The sequence below is a fragment of the Dermacentor variabilis genome, chromosome 5 (assembly GCF_050947875.1).
Source record: "Dermacentor variabilis isolate Ectoservices chromosome 5, ASM5094787v1, whole genome shotgun sequence".
Classification (NCBI taxonomy): domain Eukaryota; kingdom Metazoa; phylum Arthropoda; class Arachnida; order Ixodida; family Ixodidae; genus Dermacentor; species Dermacentor variabilis.
The window spans coordinates 86,242,667-86,256,606 of NC_134572.1; the positions used below are offsets into that span (position 1 = coordinate 86,242,667).

At 45.9% G+C, this 13,940-nt stretch overlaps 1 pseudogene; it reads left to right on the forward strand.

Moving 5' to 3' along the window:
- The first annotated feature begins 13,338 nt into the window (after window positions 1–13,338).
- On the forward strand, window positions 13,339–13,454 carry LOC142583795 (U2 spliceosomal RNA; annotated as a pseudogene).
- The last annotated feature ends 486 nt before the right edge of the window (window positions 13,455–13,940 follow it).

A 13,940-nucleotide genomic window follows, 5' to 3' on the forward strand; every position in this document is an offset into this window, starting at 1 on the left:
CTTCCTCAAGTGGGAGCGGATCTCGGATTTCAAGCACCGTGACGGTAAAAGAAAGACAGGGAAAGAAAGGCCAAAGAAATAACGACTCGAGGACGATGCGCGTGGAAACAGTGCGCGTGGAAACGAGTTTCGATGGAAGTGCTCCCTGCTTGTTCCGGCGCGGCCACTATGAAAGCTTTACTTCGAGTGGTTCGGCAAAGCATGAAGCGTAACGGGAAATGCGAGCGGTTGAAAACAAGTCTTGGCGACGACGTTTACAGAAAGAGTTTAGAAAGAGTGTGGTGTTACCATTGTGCGAGCGTTCCGACCGTTTTTACGAGCATGTTTCATGGGAAGAAGATGGCGGTCATGGCTACTCTCTAGAGGAGAAAGCCTGGAAAACACAGAAGAAGAATTGCTTCTCGGTTTTCCGGGCCTTCCTTGAAACACGCCCTTGTTGGTGTTTCACTGCATGACGTGGTTGACCTAAGCTGATTTCATTGCGTTTCTCATAGGATAATGGCACAAATAGGAGTACCGTTGATGTTAATTTGAACTTGTACCACTTTAAAAAATGTTCGCTTTTCTATACGATGAGCTTTCTTTGCACGGTGGCATGGCTCTCAGCTAGACATTTTTTTTAATGAAGGTAGGAGAGGAGAGGAGACAAAGGGGAGGAAAGACAGGGAGGTTACCAGTGTAAGTACCGGCTGGCTACTCTGTGCTGGGGAAAGGGGTAAAGGGAATAAAAGGAGAAAGAAGAAGAAGTGTAAAAAAATGGAAACCAGAAATTTCACACAGTAACGAAACTAACCGACACGACAGAGGCGTTAAATTCACGACTACCAGATTTTTTTTTTGTCTAGACTAAGGGAAATGAGAGGAGGGCAAGAAATATTATCCGCAAGCTTTCCATATACATTAAGCACTTTAGTTTCATCTGCAAAGTGGTAAGCTCTGACGTTGTACAAACAGCGCCGAGCAACCGCATTTCGGCATGTATTCTCCAGTGCGACAATCGGGTAAATGTAAATTCTAGGTACGCGCCACAATGTCGATGTTCATTGCGTTACTCGCGCCTATGAGTTAAACGTAACCAATCGTCGCAAATTTCTGTAATTATCAGTGCTATCGCGTCATCACACCACATTTATCACAGCAGCAACAACAACAACAAAAGAAGCTTGCATATGCTATATGAAGCAAACGAACAAGACAAAGTCAGGTGCTAAGCTGAAAATTTCAAATGGCTGAGTATTGTAAATAAATAACAGAATCTGACAAAATGCCGTGGTAACTGCGCGCCGTCACTGAAAACGGGGCCTCATTTGCGCGTGCTGAATAAAATGAAAACGCAACCTCAACAACGAGCGCCGCTCGCTCTCAGTGCGCGATGTTATTGTCCCGATCCGAAGGGGGCACATCCTCTCGTAAATTTACCTTCCCCGCATACCGCGCTCGGGGCATCGGCGTGGCATCGATAGCCATGCCGGTTAACTATTGGAAGCGGCACAGATAGGATGCGCTACTGGTGAATTACGTTCTCGACTAGGCACTCACTTATTTACCAGGGCTGATTTGAAAACCGTCATCTTCGCGGATGAGCAGACGCTTTTCGCACTTTTCGACGCGGGCTCTCGACGAGCGCGTGATCATCGCAGCGCTTCCGTTAATTTGTCGTGGCGATGTAACACAACTTTCAAGCGCGCTCTTGTGTTCGCTTTAGTATCTGGAAGCTGAGCAGCGTTTGCAGAAATGAAGGGGGCATACTTGGGCTTGCGTGCTTGTTATTATAGGAGTGCGCTACAAACTGGTGGTGCATGGCCCGAAGATGCAGTGCTTGCCTCTCAGAAACAGATTGCACCTTCTTGTCTGCGATACCACCTTTATGTCAAACTCTACGACAAAGGACCTTGACATACTAGTATCTTGCACAAATTATTGCTGATTTGTGATGTAGACAGAGCTTATTCTTCAAAGAAGACCATAAACGCGCATGTTCTTTGGCACCCGACATCGCGCATCTCTGCAGAAATAACGAATGGCTCGGTGCGTTATGGAACGTTAGGGACACTACCTGACGCGGCTGTGATTTTCGAGACAGGCGTCTTCCCCGCATGTAAAACTTGTTATAAGCAGCTTTGCTATCGCCCATTTTCTAAAATTTATTTTGACGTAAGCGCACGCATGCAACTGTGGGCACCTTGCCATCGCCGCGCATCAGCGTTATTATGGTGCGTTTGCGCTTACATACCTCCATTCCTTGCGTGCATACGTCAACAGCTACATTCACAAGTTAAGCGTTTCGTCGGCAAAGCTTTCTTTTTTTCTATTTCGGAGGAGGGAGGGGGGTGCAAGTGAACGCGCAAAGGCGACAGTAGCTCAAAGTGAGTGAGGACAGTAGCACACATCTTCAGCATCCCAGTGCTTTTCGTCTGAGTCTGTTTGCACTGCCTGAAGGAGGGAAGTGCCTTAAAAGAAGTTTCCTCCGTGTAAATGTGATCAGGTGTGCATCGAGTTGTTTCCTTTCTACACAGTGCCTAGAGCACATTCCACAGTCTGCCACTCCAACTTGCTCCGACGGAGGTTCTATCGCCGCGTGTCTGCGACATGAATGTGGGACATATCTCCGCGCTCCCTTCGTAACCGCGGTGAACGACCGTCTTTATTGCAGCGTCAAAGGCACCTACTTGCAGTAAATTGAGTGAGTCAATAAGCAAGCTGTACAGAGTCATACGCCGCCACGTCGAACGTTGTTATTCAGAAAAGCCGCTTATAACGAAAGAAAAGGTATAGGTCTGTCAGACTGATATCACTTTTACGTTATGTCAGCACCAGTACAACTAAGAACTTTACTACACATCTGTCGGTTAAACAAATTTCAGTTCAAGTGAGATTCGCTGAGCAACGCGTCTACACCACGTATATCTGCGCTTCGTATATTTACAATATGGTTCTGCGACAACTGCGATTATCCTACATGCCCCTGATAATCAGTTTTTGGTGAACTCTTTCGATGGCGATGACAGCAAAATTGCGCTTTCTTTAAATTTATTGTTTCCTTCATATTCAGAGACAGGTAGAAATTCGGACTTTCTTAAACCATTAGTTGTCAAGTATGTCGGGGCTCAACTAGAGAAATAGGTTTAGAAACGAGTGGAAAGGCCCAGGCACATCAACGAGACGAGAGTCCTGTTTGCTGCCCTATACTCGGAGCGACGGAAAGGGGCAAGATCAAGTGGAAAAGAGCGAGAGATAGTGAGCCTTGAGCACACACATTTAGTTTGTTGAAAGGCTCGTAACAGCGCAACACTAGACACGGACAAAAAGGAAGGTAAGAACGACGACATGGCGCTGACTCTTAACTGATATTTTATTAAGCATATGTCTAACATATATATAGGTGCTAGTTAGAAAACCGCGACATGCACGAGACACAGAGATACATCAAGGCAACTGTGGCCAACTGACGCATAAGCAAAAGTGGGAAAGGCTCTTGTCAAGGAGAGCGATGCGCGGTTGGCTGATACATGCCTTGTTCCTAATCTTTATAATGTAAGCCTCAGCAATTTATCTTGTCAATTGAACTATAAGTTACATTTAGAACTGTAAATCCGGTCATTCCAAGGTAGTGAAGCGGGCTATAGCTAAATCAATCCTAAATGCTGCATTAAAGAAATCGTGTTTCATATGTCCGCGGCTGCTTTTTCTGATCATTTAAATCGTTTACTGGAGGCTCGTTACCCCGAAATGATTATGTCATCTACAGTGGGAAAGTATGGTTCGGGGCGTGAAGAGTAGGTAAAACTGAATTGCAGGGAAAAAAAACGCAGTAGTACCGTATGTGCACTAGTTGGGTGCATGTACCTTGAACGTTGGTTCAAGGTACAGCATCGATGTTTGTTTTTCTGCGAAACGTAAGATATGTCGCATATGCCCGTTAGTTGATAATATGCTGAAGGATAAGCAAGTTAAGGAAAAGTGCACTGTCAGCCATGTGAACCGGTACATCACTTGCGTTAAGCAGGATGTATATGCCATTCTGTTATCTTGTGGTAGAGAGTACGTAGGACAAATGAAGCGCCATGTGAATGTTCGACTTAGGGAGCATGAGCTCCCTTCAAGGGTTTCCGCCTCAAATTTCCCGTAGTATTGCAAATCGTACGTTTGTAACTCATTTAAAAAAAAAAAGAATGCCACTTATAAACACGCGAGCCAATTGGCAAGAGAAATCGCTGAGGGTTACAATATAAAGATTAGGGACAATGCATGTATCAGCGGACCGTCTATAGCTCTTCATGACAAGGAACTGCGTTACCTTTCTCGCTTTTGATTAGGCGTCAGTTGGTCACAGTTGCCTTAATGTATCTCTGTGTCTCGCGCATGTCATAGTTTTTGAACTGGCACGTATATATATGTTAGACATATCTTCAATAAAATATCAGTTGAGAGTCCGCTCCGTGTCGTCGTTCTCACCTTCCTTTTGTCCATGTCTTGCGTTGCGCTGCTACGAACCTTACAATGAATCCTAACTAACTGGTCCAGCTTGCTTTCTTGATGCATGTAGTTTAATGAACGACGAATGTGACAATGGTTCAAGTATTTTATAGACATTGCACGTTCGGGAGTCCAGTCAGATAAACGCGGTCTGAAGAGAGAGACAGGGCAGGCAGACAACATATAACATTCGAATACGGTTAGTACCCAGCAAAAGCACCAACTGTTGTTTTCATCAGCAAACTTCACTGTCTCCTTGGGGCGTGTTGTGGCGTTTACCACGAACTGCGAGGACGTCATCACGTTCCATTTTCCCGACTCGACTATTAAGAGTGCGTTCACCTCTGAGCTATTCAAAGTACGCGCGCACGCTGTACACTCGCAAAACATATGCACGCGTAATCAGCCTCTATGCAGAGAGAAGCCACTACGCTAGGCAATCGGATTACCTGCCGGCAAGACAAACGTTCGAGAGAATGCTGTAGTACGCTACGAACAGTGACGGACCCCAAATGGTTGCATGTTCGGCGAGGTCACTCATTTACGGCTGCCCGCGTTCAGGAGAATGAGCAAAAATGCTTACAGCCGCGTTACTCAACGCAAATTCTGTTGAGGGGCTCCCCAGCCAGTTTCAATTAGAGCCAACAAACAGAGTTCCAGGGATACCTTGCTAACGATCCATTGTCACTGGTAATGAAAGAAAGGAAGAATAATGATCTCCCAGAGGGTTCATTTGCATGCGCTGCTCAACGTACAACACGCAAACTCGAAATTCGCATCGAGAAAAAAGCAGAAAAAGGAAAAGAAAGCCTCCCTTGTCATTCCTATTGGGACTAGTATTACCACTTTGCGTAACGCGTGGTTTTAGCGCTAACTGTTATCGCCGTACGTGCGTACCCTGCGGGGTTTGCATCCTAGTCGGGCGGTTCGTTTAAGGGTGATTATTGAAATGACGAACATCTAAGGGCGCCTTTTTTATGAGTTAGGATGATGCCATAATAACGGTAATATTACGAGTTGCAACCCGAAAAGTTTAGCACTCCGTTTCATTCAAAGTATTATTGTGCTTGTTGATGGTTGGGAACTTTAGAACGAGTGCCAATTCGGTTCACCCCATTACGCACAGGGCAAGCAGCCAGCTGTTTCTTTTAGGCGCACTCATAATATATATCAACAGAAGTTTACGTTTTACGTAAAGGTCTTCATAATCTGACGTGTTGTTATTTCATGTTCAGAAGAAGGACGCATTGTTCTCCCTCCTTCTTTCGTTTTTTTTTTATATCGTCATTATCATTGGTTTCATCGCATGTTGCGCCATCTGTTTTGCGGTTTCCTTTACAGACATTACAGAGTGAGTCATACCTCGGTCTTTACTTCTGCGATAGCTACAGTTTCTGTAGTTTTTGTTAAAACAGTACCTTAAGATAAACTTACAAATTTAGGTCCTAAGCTTTCGTTATACCACTGGGTTAGCAGCTAAAAGCTCGCAAATGGGTTTGTTATGCCTGGCCGTCCATTTTTTTTTCTGTTACGTTGACAAGGATGGTGACGGCGGCCATATTTCCTCAAGTAGCTCATCAGGGCCTGCTTCGACTTAGTCTTCATCAAGCAGTCTATCAAGCACAACGCACATCTCTTGCCTCCCGGCACTATAGCATGGGCAGACTCAAAGAAGGTATGTGAATATATCGTCACAGTTGCATGTTTCGCATGCATGAATGTCAGCCAGTTCTAGAAAAAAAAAACATAGGAGGTAGTGAATGCGACGCTCCGCCACAAACAGCACAACGTGGTCTGCTCGCGCCGTGGTAACCCAGACGGCAGGCGTAGTTGTAGATCGGGGGACGACGAACGCAGGCGAGGCGTGGTGTAAACGTTCTCGTCCCACAGGGGCAATGCACATTCACGGGACATCGAGTGTGACCCAGCTGCAACGCTATTACGCCAAATAGGAATAAACGCAGACGGCTCTAAGGTGCCGTTTGGGCGGCTTTGTTGGCGAGGTCATTCCCGCTGAGAGCGCCGTGTGAGCGCCTTGTCAGCCCCCCGGAAGCCATTGAATAAGTATGTTATGTACCTTGTCATGGCAATGGTGTTCAGCTTTAGGCTGATCATTCGGTCCACGGCGCATTGAGTTTTGTACGCTTTGGAGGGCTGATTTCGAATCCCAGAAAACTTTCCTTGGTTGAAATGGCTATTTGCTAATGAATTCCAGTGCAGCACGCGTAGTGCAACTAGGCGCACACCTGTCGATGTTGTCGCACAAGCTGGCTCAAACTTTATTTCTACTGATTTTGCCGGAAAGATGACTGCAGCCACAGAGCTGCTAGGCTTTGCAGACCATCTCTAAGCATGCTGTCTTGCTCTGTACACGTCTTAAAGTACAGGTTGCTTCGGCGATCCAACATTTTTTTTATATATATAGAATAACCAGCTGTGTTTGAGGCTAGTGCAAACACCACAAATATGCTGAAAGTCATGTAGCAGGCGTGAATTTTGTTGGCAATTAGGCCTCATGCTTTGCCGTGTTTTTGTAAACGTTGTATCTGGCCCCTTTGCTGGAAGGCAAGCAATATGGTGAGAAGGAAGGCGAGTAAGTACGCCAGCAGTGATGTAGAATGCGATGAGGGAATCTCGGACTATCACCAGTGTCGCAATTGACAAGACCCTCTTCGGAACCAAGGCAAGTTCTGAGGGCTTGGGCTTGCGCACTCTGAAGTCTACGTATATTTGCCGTGGAAGTATTTCCAAGTATGGTTATAAACCGTACAACAGCAGGACAAAACAGTGCACCAAAATTACGAAAGCGCCATCCTCCTTGTCGCTGTCACCACTGCGATAGCATTAAGAACTGTAGCACTCCGGACCCGCACAAATTGATCTGATGTTCATTATGGCTAGCTTTGTCTATGTAACTGTCTTGTTGAATTATTTGTTTATTCGATAAAGATAAAAAAACGATAGAAAAAGGTAAAGGCAAGGAGGGTGCTGTGGTTTCGTTATATCTATACTTTTCGCAGTCAATATGGCCCTCTCACACAACTTCAATATAATTTCTGAGGTTCCGAATATAAAAATTGTGCCTGAAATGAACTCCAAATTGAGTGAATAAAGGTTACTTGTGAAACGATACAAATATTATTCATTGAAAATGCAGTACATATCTAACCGTGCATCGACAACTTGTTTGAGCGTCGGAAATAAATAAAATAATAGCGTTCTTCTGATGCGTCTTTCTCTCCGTGAAATGCAGCTATAGCTCGTGAGCTGTCCTAATTCCTGGAACACTCTTTGTTATACTTGGAGTTTTTCAGTCTTAATACATCGCCTTACTGTAACGCAGTCTTGGTTTCTAAAATATGATTTCGAAATGCGGTTTAGCACGCGACAAAAGCGATCAACTGATCTTATATGCATACCTCCTAACACTGGACGCTCTGTGCCGAGTAACATCGATAAATGCACACTATGGACATGCAACTTTGTTTTCTTGACTAGCGTGTTGGAAATCATTTTTTTTTTTCACAAGTGATGGCAACGACAAGAAGAGTCCGCGCGTGTGAACTCACTGACTAGCATAAAAACAGCGCTGCCAAAAAGAAAAAAAAATGGCCCCCTATCAAACGCGAACACACACTCCCTTCCAGAGCAATCTCCCCTAGAGCCTTGCGTGTTTCGAAAGCATGTCAGTGAAACGCGGGGCCGCCATCATGAGGTCACGAACTTGAAACGAAAGAGAGAGAGACACTTGCAAAATGCAGAAACGCAAGACTAACAAAAGCTGGCGCCGAGCTCGAATCACGCAGCCAGACAAGACGGCTGGGCAGACAGCGTTTTACGACGCGTCAATACGCGTCCGACGCTCGAGAGCGCGGTTGCCCCAACGAAGCAGCGTTATATTCCGGTCGCCAGCCGACGGGCAAAGCAAACAAACTCAAACCGAGACTTCTTCATCCGCAAACTGTAGCTTCTGGAAGCGAAAGAACTGAAAGGAAATAAGAAATTACGAAGACGCGCAGGAATAAGGGAGGGTATATATATATATATATATATATATATATATATATATATACACCGACGGAGCGTAAAGGTTACAATATGAGAGGCACCCGCAATGGACAGCCTAGGAAACACACTTCACTGCCACGCAGCCAGCCACCAGTCTCCTCCGAAGGCGGGGCCGTGTAAATGACCATTGCTCGCACTGCACACACATACACACGAAGTTCTCAAGAGAGAGAGAGAGAGAGAGAGAGACTCTATGCCGAAGCGAGAGCCGATGCAATATGCCCGGCTAAAATGACGCAGTTTCCTGGGCGACCACAAAGAACTGGCCGCCTCTGTGTCCGTACGGGGGAGAAACGCGGTTGCCAAAAGGAGGAACAAGAAATAGGAGACCGTAGGCCCCGGCCAACGCGTCTGACAGCACGGCGATATAGGGAAACGAAACGATCGCCACCGCGGCTGCGGCCAGCGCGCCGGCCGACTTCGTCGACGGGAGGCGAGGGGGTGGAAAAATGAGAGGGGTGTGCTAGAGGGGAGAGGGGAAATGGGGAAGCCGGCAATCCAGAAAAAAAAAAAAGGATCGCGAACGAAAGCGAAGAGGAACCGAGTCGCCGGGGAAGCGAAACAGAGAGTCGTCCCATTTCTCGACGAGCGCGTAGCGCGTAGTGTATATATGAAAGAAGTCGAGAGAAGCACCAACAACAAAAGAAAACCGTTGGCCGAGCCTTTGGTCAGCGACGGAGGAGGATACAATCCCGCTGAGAACCCATCTCCGGGAGCCGAAACTAAGCCCTAAGAGAGTGCGGCGCAAAGGAAGAAAAAGGAGAGGGAAGACAGAATCGCCATGAGCAAGACGCTCGAAAAATGTGTACATAAGATACGAGCCACGTTGCCACAGCGCGGAGACCCAAACGTGCAGAACGAACGTGACAACGACGTAACAAAAGCACGTGTAAGCCAAAGAAAGCAACAACAACAACAACGAAAAACCGATTCGGGACTACAAAGCTTGAGGCGCACTCAAATATAGAAATGCGCGCGAGAAAAAGAAAACGGGAGCGCGTGCGCGCAAGAGCCCCCAGGAAGCCACGAAGCCATGTGGAGGGCTCGCTACAGAACGAGCGTCACATTATTCTTGTCTCCGCAGACTACGCTATCCTCGCCAGCCTTCGCGCCCCTCCCCCTTCCCCTCTCACCTCCCCCGTGCTTCCCGCCCTCAACCCATGCCGCTATCCTTTCTTCCCGTCTATTCCACCACCTCTATTTTTCTCATATTCCGTGTTTCCAACGAACGGAAGTACGCGCGAGCGGACGCACACGTATACATATCACGCGTTCCCGCACCTCATATCTTATTCCATTTTATTTTTCCTCACCACCGTGAATACTTTATGCGGCCGTCGAGCGTACGGCTAGTCCCGTAGCAGGAACGATTCCCGCTTACTTAGTCAAAAGTATAGCTCCTCCCTCTCCCCCCTCTTTCCCTCTCACCTCATGTTTCCAGCACTAGACCCCGAGACAGCCTCCATACATAGCGCACGCCGTATCCCCGACCGCCTACCATGTAGCGACCAGCCGAGAGTTGCCGGTGTTTTTCCCATTTCACATCTCAGTGTGGCCTCTCCCACACCCCCCACCCCTTCACAAATACAAAGACAGGGCCTGTGAGACCCCGCTCCACAGTTTCCCATTAAAGAACACGTAATGGTTTGGACTCCCCACGGATATTCTAGAATTAATCTCGCCCCGTGCATGTGCAGTCTCTCAGAAAATTTTCCGAGAAAAGCGAGATTAAAAAAGAAGAAAAGAAAAGAAAGGCAAGGTAATGAAAACTGGTAGACGCAAAGCACTATTCACGTTCCCTGGGGGTCATGACACAGCTGAAGATTTTTGGTGAGTTTGCCTCAGACCTCCCTCGAAAGACCTAAACAAAAGCTGTCTTAAGAAAATACGACACGGATTAAGAAATGAATGTCTGGTATACACTCATGGTAGAACTCCCGTACCCGCAGGCTGGGAAAGCTTTAAGACTGAGTAACATAGTGACTCGGCTAAACTATCCAGAGCACGGGTTTGATTTGCGACTCGGTGTATTGCGAGAAGATTGGTAATAATTTATAAACACTCATAAAAGCCAACTCAGAGACGGGTTCTCGAACGGTGATTTGAAACTGCATTGCAGAGAGCTTTCTTTGTTTTTTTAGTTTTAAAGCAAAGCCAATGAGCCCCCCCCCCCCCTTTCAAGAATTCTTTAAATAAGGAAACTCACTTCCTGGAGAGTTTGCTTTCCATTCCTGCACCGCACACAGGTTATAAGTAATTTAACTTTAAAAGGGGCTTATGAAGAACGAAGCTTTTTTTCTACATACCTGCTGTCTGTCTGTCTTTCTCCCCCCCCCCCCCTCTCTCTCTCTCTCGTAAAAGTACTGCTGCAGATATTTCGAAATTGCTGTTAAATATAGGGCTGTCTGCCACTTTAGCTCCAGCTAATTTTCTTTTAGTTGAACAATTTTTCCTTCGATTTATGTCCGTATCGGGAGCTCTTTTGTTTAATTAGAAGTCAACGTCATATCTGATGATCCCGGTTTAAAACAAATCCGGTTTAAAACAGGATTTAAAACAAATAAAACAATCCCGGTTTAAAACAGGATTTAAAACAAATAAAGCGCATTAAGGCCAACTTGCTACAGTAAGTGCACTTCCTTTATATATATACGTCCTCCACGTCCTACTGGAGTTTCGGGAAGCCGAATCCGAAAGAAAAAAACATTTTCTCTTAGCATACCGGCACCACATCCCCCTTCATCCTGTTATGTTACTTGGTCCAGAACCACTCTTTGACACCAACGCCGTCCTAGGTTTTTTGAAAGATGTTGTGTTGCATGTTATAAGCCCCACGCGTTCGTAGCGCTTCCTCTCTCCAGAGGATGCCGCTGCGATAATTATTTTGAATAGCACATGCCTCTAGGCCCTTGTGGTTCAAGGGCTCTGGCGAGGCAGTAGTGCTGTAAGCAATTTAACATCTCGCATATTTTAAACAATGCATCATTCTTTTAAGATGGATTTTAATGTTCATAGTATTCGTCATTAGTCATCGCCATAATTTTATAGCACGTAGATTTTACGCACTTTACAGCGAGTATTTTTAGGTCACTTTACAGCGAAGTCACAACTTCCATAATACATCGTCAACATTACCACGTGTCATTGCGCTCTTTGGTCAAACCTGGCCCTTGCGCCACAAAACATCACACATTAGTATTTATATATATATGTATATATCAAAAGCGGCAACCGAAGTTCTTCCTCGAATTATCGCCTGATATCACTCACCTGTATTGCCTGCAAACTTCTTGAACACATATTCTATTCTCATGTTGCCTCTTATCTTGGAGCTAACTGTTTCCTTTTCTGTAACCAGCGTGGCTTCCGTCCAGGTCACTCATGTGAAACTCAACCCTTTGTATTCACTACTGACCTCCATTTAAACCTTGATTCTCTCTTCCAAACAGATGTTATTTACCTAGACTTTTCGAAAGCCTTTGGCCGTTGCCTCAAGAACGACTTATGATCAAAGTAAACAGCTTTTGTCTCCATCCTCTAATCACGTGCAATTGGCCGATCACAGTTTACAGTGATTGGACACCGCAACTCTATGGTCACCGAAGTGTTATGTGAGTACCGCAAGGTTCAGTCCTTGGAGCCCTTTTGTTTTCAATTTACATTAATGACCTCCCTTCTGGTATTCCGTCATCGATCCGGCTCTTTGCCGATGACTGCATGCTGTACCGCCGCATAAACTCACACAATGATCAGTTGCTTTTACAGCACGACCTCACTACAGTTGAAGAATGGTGCACAGAGTGGCTCATGCAGCTAAATGTCAAAATATGTAAGTTCATGCGCGTATCGCGGAAACATCTCTCATGTCATACTCTTAGTCTCTGCATTCCCTTCCTATTGAGCTGGTTCAATCATACAGGTACTTTGGTACCTTCACTAGAAAGCTTACATGGTCAGGGCATATCCAAAGTTTGGTCACTGCCACCAATCGATTCCTGGGATTCACAAGACGGTCACTATCATTATCACCCCCTGCGATCCGTCAACTAGCATATAAGACATTTATCCGTACTAAACTGGAATTCGCGTCGGCAATAGGGAATCCCCATCAAGCATATGTTGTTGAGCTACTGGAAGTCGTCCAAAACCGCTCATCCAGGTTTATTACATCTCAGTACGACTGTCGGCTCAGTGTTAGAAACATCAAATCATCTCTCCACATCCAATCATTAGCACATCGCCAAAAATATCATGCTTATGCCTCTTTCAAAAGCTCTATTACAATTTTCCACATTTACGCGACACGTTTCTTTTGCCACCCAACCGTACTTCACGCCGTCTCTCAAGCAACCTCAGTCTTCAACGTCTTCACGGCTGTACTAAATCCTTCAATAACTCTTTCTTGCCGGTAGCTATTGCAGAATGGAATAGTTTACCTGACCGCGTAGTAATCGAACGTAACCCTACTAAGGTTCGGAACATACTAACGAACTTTCTGAGTATTGATGCTTAACTTATTTGACTTATTTTTACTGCATCGCACTTTTTTGAGTGCTTTGGTTATTACTTTTCGTGTTTGACTGTCATTTCATTACACCTCCTTTACGCTTCTGAATGTTATTGTTATTGTTTTTTTTCTTCAGTCATGACTGTTTCAACGTTTATTTTTCATATGTATGCTCCCCCCTTATGTAATACCCCAACAGGGGCCTTTAAGAGTCAATAACTGATGATGATGATGATGATGATGATGATGATATAGTGTTTCTCATACAACGCCGAGTGTATGTAGTTCTATTTCGACCCAAGATAAAGTTATTTTTGAAAGCTGGCAGAGTAATTGAAGCTTGCTTCCCCTCTGCCGCGTGTCGGCCCGGTATCACACTATCTACGGGATCGGCCCACGCATTCGTGTCCACGCGCCGTGACAGGTATGTAAGCCAGCCGGGCTATCCTCCTCCTCCTCCTCCCCCCCCCCCCCCCAGGGAACGCATGCCCGGTATTGCATTATCTCCGGGGTCGTCGCACACATTCCCGTCGCCTATAGGGGTGTAAGCGGGCCACTTAAAAAAAAAAAGAAAAATGAAAGAGGACCACTTTATTAGTCTAGTTCATACATTCGTCCTGAGTCGCGTGGTCTACGTCGCCTGTTCCTGAATCTCAGGAGGGACGAAAAGAACAAAAGAGACGCCATGATCAGGAAGGCCTTCCAAGGGGCACCAGGCATTCCCGTGACAGCCTCGCATGAACGGTTCGAAGCACTTCGGCTACAGAATACACTAGACGAGCTGATCGAAGCTTAGAGGATCGCTCAACTGGAAAGGCTATCCAAGAGCCGGACAGGGCGGCACATTTTACAATCCGTGTACATTAATAACGAATTCCGATCCGGAGCC